This window comes from Vipera berus (assembly GCF_964194415.1).
Source record: "Vipera berus genome assembly, chromosome: 2".
Classification (NCBI taxonomy): Eukaryota; Metazoa; Chordata; class Lepidosauria; order Squamata; family Viperidae; genus Vipera; species Vipera berus.
In genome coordinates, this window is record NC_138203.1 from 178,710,657 (window position 1) to 178,719,596 (window position 8,940).

Here is an 8,940-nt window from a genome sequence, read left to right on the forward strand (position 1 = left end):
AAGTCATCCTGAGCTGAAAGAACATCACAGAAAAAAACCCAAACATGAGCTCTAGTTTGGATTGATGCAGGATGGTGACTCTTCAGTCTTTGCAGCCCACTGAAACCATCCTAAGGAACCAAAATAATTGGCAGTCTTACAATGGACTGCAAGAAAAAGGCTGCCCAATTTCACATCCTCTAGGAAGCCTTCTTCCTATAGAGCACAGACCTTAGGCTGCATGTGGCTCAAATCAAACAACTAAAACAGGTGGCAAGGGCGAAATAATATCCATGCAATGATTTACCAGCTTTTTAAACTATAAAAAGAGCAAACAACAGCAAGTAAAAACTTAACAGAAAAATTGCAAAGCAATAAAAAAACCCCACTCTTACAATCCCAATTTACTACCTGTTTCTGTGGTGAAATTATTAGATCATTGCTGCACCTCTTGCAGTCCTTGGCTGCTAAAGGATAAATGGATGGATGGATGGATGGATGGATGGATGGATGAACGAACAAACGAATGAATGAATATAATATATTACTGGAAGCCTACTTCACTTCCTGTAGGAAGTTTATGATGTCTGCAGATATGTACAAGGGTCTTTCTCATCTGCTGGGGGAAAATAAGGAAGCCCCTTCTAGGTCATTCTGGTACTATGCATCCCACAAACACAGGGGGAGAGCAGATCCCACTGATGGCCAAATCTGGTTTCTATATAAGAGCCTCCTTATGCCCCACAGAGCAGGGTTGTTGTATATATAAGAAAGTGAAGAGGTGACTCAACTAGGAGAGTTGAAGAAGCGTTTTCCTTCCTTTACAGTTCAAAAGTGGAATGAAATTCCCACTTTCCACCTTTACTATTTCACCTTTATTATTTTTTTTACAAAGAACTTAAAATGGCGAACATATTCAATACACCTTTCTCCTCTTATTTTCTCCATATCAACAACCCTGTGAGTTGGGGGGAGGGGCTGGGAAAGAATGACTGACCCAAAGTCATCCAGCTAGCTTTCATTGCTAAGATGGGATAAACTCCCAGTCTCCTGGTTTCTAGCCTGGAGCCTTAATTACTAGACCAAACTGACTCTCTTTTCATTTTTTTTATTATGGTTTGTTGGTTGAAATTGTAGTGGACTGAATACATAATACTAAGCCATAAATCCTGACTCTGCACACCACAACAACAGGGCTACTTATCATGTTAAATCAAATAAAGCAATTGTGTCTTAATATAATGGGTGGACCCAGCTTATACCAGCTGCTTTATTCTTGTTCTTGTACCATTTATGAGGCTTATGATGCAGCCCATCTGTTAGAGCAGTGTTGACAATAATTATTGCTTCCGTGGTGGCACAGTGGTTAGAATGCAATACTGCAAGCCAATTCTGCCTACTGCCAGCAGTTCAGTTCTGACCAGGTCAAGGTTGATTCAACCTTCCATCCTTCTGAGGACATGAGGACCCAGATTATTGGGGGCAATATGCTGACTCTGTAAACCACTTAGAGAGGGCTGTAAAGCACTATAAAGCGGTATAGAAGTCTACATATTATTGCTATTGCTATTCCCAGAAGAGAAGTCAGTGATTAGAAACAACAGGAGGAAGGGGAAAAGATCTCTTTTCAGATTTTGCAAATAGTGGACCTCTCCACTTTACTTGGCTTTCTTAATGGGAAAAGTTTCTTCTTTTATAGAAGGGAATAAGGAAGTTCTTGGCTGCACCTTTTATGTATTTGAAAGAGAAGCATTCAGAGTAGACATGTTTGCCTGCTGAGATCCTGCTGGTACCAGCATCAAGGTTGAAGTCGCACATTATTTATAGACTGTTAAAAGACAGCAAAGTATAGATATGTTTTATGGATATGTTCACTGGGTTGAATTATTTGTAAAAACATTGGATTAGTATTTTATGATTAGAAGGGGGCGGAGCCAAGATGGTGGAGAGGCAGCAAAGGCTGTAAAGAGCTCCTCCAAAAGTAAAAGTTTTATTTTACTTTATTTTTATTTTAACTTTTTAACCTCTTTTAACATTGTATTTTAACCTACCCCTTTTAAACCTTTTAAACCCATTTTTAACCCATTTTAACCTTTTAAACCATAGTTTTAAACTTATTTTAAAACCTGTTTTAACAAACCTGAATGGGGAAAAGAAGGAAGAGACAGCACTCTGCAGCGGAAAGTATATCCAAGCCTTTGAAGCAGCAGAAAATGGAGGATTATATTGCAAACAGACAGTCTGCTCCAGTAAGTAACTCATTCTCAGGCACCGTATCAGATAAATTTAATTTATGTGACTCATTGGAATGGGACTTACAAACCGAACTGGAGAGCAGACAGCGTGTGGAGTTGTCCTCCTCCCTCTCAGAGAATGGCTCCCCTCCTTGGAATCCAGCAACAGCCTTTTTTACACAGGAGGGAGATGTAGCAAATTTGAAGGGGGAAAATGTGACAGACTTCCTCTCTAGACAATGTTTGCTTACAGCTCAAACTGTAAAATCAATATATGATCTCTTGTCAATTGTCATAAATAAGGTCGACTGCCTGAAAGAATCTTTTGCAAAGTTTGTTAGGAGCCACCCAAATACTGTAGAAGGACTTGGGAGGATAACCATGGCCAGACATGGGATGGCTAACTCAGAAAATGAAAGTAGAGAAGGATCTTGTTTGCCTCCCAAAAATTTGAACACCTACAGAGAAAACACTCAATCAGGCAAAGGTCTAAGAGATGACCAATATAACTACAGTCTGCAAACTAACCAGGTTACTTTGCAAATTTATGACAAGAGAGTAAATAGAGGGCGTTGGAGCAATAGAGAAGCTATTAGGCTGTCCCTGAGCCAGCTGCTCCGCTGTGAATTCACTCTGATAGATCTACTACATGCAGAGTGGCTGCCAGCAAGAACACAATGTATGAGAATTCTCCTATCGTTCAAGCAGCCCACAATTCCCTCCATGCTCTTCAGAATGAAACCCTTTCTGAGCATCTCAATATTTCCAATAAGGGTCTTTTGTTCAGAAAAAGTGTGCCCACTCCTGAAACAACGTCACCAAGAGGGAACTGTCGCTTTAAATCTAGGCTGCAACAGCCCTCACACTACTAAGCCTGAGGCTGCTGCAACTGAACTGTCCCTGAGAAAGCAAAGAAGCAATATACGAACTGTGTTACCCACAGCTGCAGGAACTGCTGAGGATGTGCCAGAGGAAATGTTGATTGATCTATTCAGTGCATTGCCAGAACCTGAGCAAGTCAACATCATTCAAAGATTGGATGACCTAAAAGAGGCACTGACAACAACTCAATCTACAGCAAAGCCTCTATTTAATTTGGCTCCACTAACCATGCAACCTTGTGACAAGATATTTAATCAACAATCTGCCTTTACCTCAACAGTAAAAAAAGTTGTTGTCACACAGGCTGAGAGTGGAGTAACTGCACTGACTGACCCAGCCTCTGAGAAACAACTGAAAGACAAAGGGCTTCATCACACAGTGCCCCCTAAGCTGACAAACACTAAGGACATAATCCAGCTTACATCCTCATTTGATTTAGAAGTTCCCACAACATCTTTCCACAAGATGAACCCTCAGCCATGCCCCTCCAAAAATGGACATAAATGTACATTTATAGACTTAAGCCAGTGTACCTGCCCATTGGAAAAAAAATCATTCTTGGAGCAAGAGCAGAGGCACACTGGCAACCGAGATATAGAGGAGCAACAACAAGTTCTGCAACCCATGAGGAGAAATATCGAACCTCATAACAACTGTTATGAGGCTACCCTTGAAGACCACTCGGAGGCTCCAACTGGTACAGAATGCAGCCGCGAGAGTTGTACTGGGAGTCTCCCGATACTCCCATGTCACACCTTTACTCCGCGAGCTGCATTGGTTACCGGTTGTCTTCCGGGTGAGGTTCAAGGTGTTGGTAATGACCTACAAAGCCCTTCATGGCATGGGTCCAGAATACCTTGGGGAGCACCTGCAGCCGGCGTCAACTTCCCTCCGCCCAGTACGCTCCCACAGAGAGGGCCTCCTCAGGGTGCCACCGGTCAAAGAATGCCGACTGGTGGCCCCCAGGGGGAGAGCGTTCTCTGTGGGTGCACCGGATTTATGGAACCATCTTCCGGTTGAGCTCCGGATGGCGCCCGATCTCCGCTCCTTCCGGCGCGATCTTAAAACTTACCTCTTTAAACAAGCTGGCCTGGCCTGATGGGACGGGGTGGGAAATGACTTTAATTTTAAATTTGTATTAATTTATGGGCATTGTTTAATCATGTTTTAATAATTTTAATTTTTGTATCTAGTTTTTATGTATTGCCCTGTTCACCGCCCTGAGTCCCTAGGGAGAAGGGCGGTATACAAATTAAATAAATAAATAAATAAATAAATATGGGAAGCTTAGACCCAGCTCCAATGTCAAGTTGACATCTGGCATTTCTACCATCTAGCCAATCAACTAAGTCAGACCACCTTGCCTCTGAGAACCCCATACAGTTGATGACCTGGAACATAGCTGGCTGGAAAGGGATGGTTGATAGTGGACTAATGAGCTTTCTCGCTAGATTTGACGTAATAGCCTTTCAAGAAACCTGGCTAACTGAAGTAGATGAACCAGTACAATTGCCAGGCTTTCAGGGATGGGCCTCCCCAGCCCTAAAAACAAAGAACAAAGGGAGACCCTCTAGTGGGCTATGCATTCTTATAAAGCAAGAGTTGCAATGGCAGGGAGAGAAATTATATAACAAAGATAAGTATCCATACTTTCTAGCTGTCAAATTTGAATATGACCAGTTTGAGTTAATATTGGTAAATCTGTACATTCCTCCAAGCACATCCCAGCACTATAATTTGGAATATTGGATGGGCTTGGAAGTTATCTTAGAAGATATATCTATACTGTACCCTCAGTCCATAGTGGTATTATTAGGAGATCTGAACGCTAGACTGGGTCTCTCTCTATATGAGCTTGCCCAGAAGAAGGGAATCCCAGGGGAGTTCTTTGATAACCATCCTCAGTGGCTCTCGAGAGACTGTAAAAGTAATGCCGCTGGCCTGCTCCTAGTCTCCTTAATTTTTAAGAGTAATCTCCAAATTTTGGGAGGTAAGGACAAGAATTATACATACCCTTATACATACCACTCAGCCAATTCAAGTACTATACTGGATCTCTTTTGTGTGTCTAGAGATAAGGCTGACCTCTTCTCAGAGGTCACAGTACACCTTAGCGACAATAGCAACCATCAGCCTGTAAGTGTGACATTGTGAGGCCGCTCAGATTTAAGACCATATAACATGGCTGACAGATGGCTCACCAAAAAGGTAGAGGTGACCCCAAATAAAAGGTTAATTTGGGCCAAAGTTGATACTAAGGCAATATTAGAATGCCTTAAAACAGAGAATGCTACTAAGTGGGCTAGAACAATACAGTCATCTACTACTGATTGGATGTCAGCCTTCAATGCATTCTCCAATCTTTGTAACATACTGAAGAAACACCTAACAGCTAAACCTACTACAAAAAGAGTCCAAGTGGGTAGACCTCGCTGGTTTGATCCTGATTGCCAGCGACAGAAAAAGAAATTGAAGGCAGCCATGAGGCTTGCCCAGAGGAATCCTACTGCCCATATACAAGCTAAGATGCTGCACACAAGAAGGGAATATAAAAAAACTATAACATTAAAGAAAAAACGTTTTGCCATTTCAATCTGGTCAGAACTTGAGTTGGCTGCCAGAAGTCATAATTCAGTATTATTTTGGCACTCTGTAGCAGGTATCCTGAAGGAATGGAGATTTGCATTTGACATACCAATCTCTGCTGCGGACTGGGAGAATTATTATCAGTGCTTGTTTGCCCCCACCGAACCGGTAAAGAAATTATTTTTAATCAGTGATTTGGTAAATCCTAGAACTCTCCCCCCTTGGCCACCAGTCTCAGAAAAGGAGATACAGTCCATCATTAAAAGCTTAAAGAGCAATAAAGCCCCAGGTGAGGCTTTTTTACCAGCAGAAATATTTAAAAAATTTCCCAACTGGTGGGCCCCTGTATTAGCAGGTCTTTTTACACACATAAATAACACCTGCCATATACCAGATGGGTGGAAGATGGCAATAGTTGTCCCCATATATAAAAAAGGGAACAAAAAGGATCCTAGTAACTATAGGCCCATCAGCCTGATTGACATTGTAGCAAAAAAATATGCTAGGTACCTTTTGAACAGAATTGAAATCTAGGTAGAGGAAAACAACATCCTCACAGAAGAACAAGCAGGTTTTAGACAAAACAGATCTACTATTGATAACTGCTTTGTTTTGAACCATCTAATTGCCAAATATGCCTATAAGAGGAGACCCCTGTTTGCTGCTTTTATAGACCTTACAGCAGCATTTGATATGGTAAATAGAGACGTACTATGGAGTAAATTGACATCTCTTAAAATAGAACCCAGACTCCTGGCCTTGATTAAAGCCCTTTACACAAGTACCTGTTTGAGGGTGTGGTATGGGGTTAATGGGGCCCTGACTAACAGGATTCACACAAATAAAGGGATAAGGCAAGGGTGTATCCTGGCCCCATTATTATTTAATTTATACATCAATGACTTGCCAGGGTTAATGAAGGATACCATGGTACACATGCCGATGATCCTAAATATTTACTGTAACAGCTTGCTTTATGCTGATGATATGATTTTATTATCATACTCACAAGTAGGATTACGTAGGCTATTAAGAAGATTCAGCTCTTATTGCCAGGATAACTCCCTAATCATTAGCAAATCCAAATTGAAAATAATGGTGTTTGGAAGAAACCATCAGAGACATAAGTGGCAATTAGATGGTGAACCAATTGAGCAGGTTAATACCTTTGTATATTTGGGAGTAACTTTTTCCAAGACTGGATCTTGGGCCTGCCATCATCAACGGAGTACATTTAGAGCAAAAGCCCGTTTGAATTTATTGCTCAAACTAAAGAACCATAGTTACCCAGGGTCCCTAGCTCCATTACTCAAGGTTTATAAGGCTAAGGTTACGACAATGCTCTTGTATGGAGCAGAAATTTGGGGTCTTTACTCAACCACAGTTTTAGAACAAACACAGTCCCAGCACCTGAGATGTATTTTGGGTGTAGATCCAAGAACATCTGCTGCAGCAGTTAGAGCTGAATTGGGAATTCATACAATTCAGGCATTATCTAAAATTAGAGCTTATAACTACTGGTGCAAAGTTAATGAAATGGAGACTGATAGACTCCCCAAATTATGCCTACTAGAGCAAATAAAACTACAATCACAAATCTCCTGGATCACCAAACTAACAAATTTTGTAAGAAGCTGTGGCCTTCCTGTTTCTTGCATAACAGGAGAACAATCTAAAAAAAGAGTTGCCCAAAGAATTAAGGATATAGAAGCACAAACTGATATAGCTATCCTTAGTAAGGTGGGTAACTTGAAATGGCTGAGTAAATACAAATGTACTTTTCAAGTGGACAGTTATTTGAAGTTACAACTCCCAAAACATCTTAGGGAGATATTTACGAGAGCGAGATTCGAACAGCTTGATACAATGGTCAGATATGGGAGATTTCATGCTATACTGTACAATGAGCGTCTCTGCATTTGCGGAGTGGCAGAGGTAGAGGACCTGGCTCACATCCTATTTGACTCTTGTCTGTATAAGAGGGTAAGAGACAGGTATCTTGGTCTATATATCAAACAAATAATAATAATAATAATAATAATAATTTTATTTATATACCCATATGACCCATTGGGATACCCCATATCAAAATAACTTATCTTATGTCCGGTCAGAACTTGAAAATAACATTTAACGTAGCACAGTATTTAAACAAAATGATCCGGTCAAGATCTGCATATGTGGGACTGATTGGGGTAGATTGCAAGGGCGGCTCCAAAATATAATGTTATCATATTTTATCTATATCTTAAATTTGTATTTTATTACTATTTCATCTTAAATTGTATTTTATTTTAATTCCATTTTAAATTGTATTTTATCAAATTCCATTTTGGATTGCTTTTATCAAGTTTTGGTGACAGTTTGTTGCTGGAACTTTGCACTTTGATATGGCCCAAGGGCTAATCAATAAAGTTGTTGTTGTTGTTGTAAAAACATTAAAAATGTGGAATACAAATAAATAAATTTTCAACAAGAGTACTGGTCCAGTAGATTTCAGAATGACGCTTTGGAACAAAATTGGACTTTGGAAGAAGAATGTCAATCTTTCCCACCCTTAATCTACAAACAGAAAGTATTCTACTCTTTTCAGAGACTTGGAGTAGGCGCCACCCAGCTATGATAGAGGTGGCTTCTGTAATCTTGAACGTACGAAATTCTGGACAGGGTGGAGTTAAAAACAGGGCATATGCTTCATTGCAGTGATTATGTTCTGACAATTCTCAGTTAATGAATAAAAGAATCAGACATCTTAGGAGAAATGGATTTTCTTTTAAGAAAAAATGCTACAGAATCCTCCTAGGAAGAACAGAACACCAATTCCCTTGAATCACATTCAGGTTGGTGAACAAGTCAGGATGGAGTTTATCTAGAGTCTATTCTGACCCAAAATTATATAAATTCTTTGGAGAATTCATGCCTCTTTTCCTGTTTTACAGTTTAAGGATGTAAAGGTTTTTTGTTTTTTTTTTTAAAAAGCTCTTCTGATTGGCATCAACTCTCATCTGGGCTTACATTAGACGTAGACATTAGATGATTTTCAGACAAAAATGTTGATTAACATGTATCTTGAAGAATTTAAGGCATGGCTTGGAAGGATCAAGTTCTTGGTGTAAAAGTACTTCTATCCCTTGAATGTTTGTTGAATTTATGTATAGAATTTTCATAGGATCCTCTGGTATGCTATTGACAATCAGTCCCTCACAGGTGGCACCCAAGTTAATCTTGCAATGTTTGGATAACCAGAGTCACATGGGCT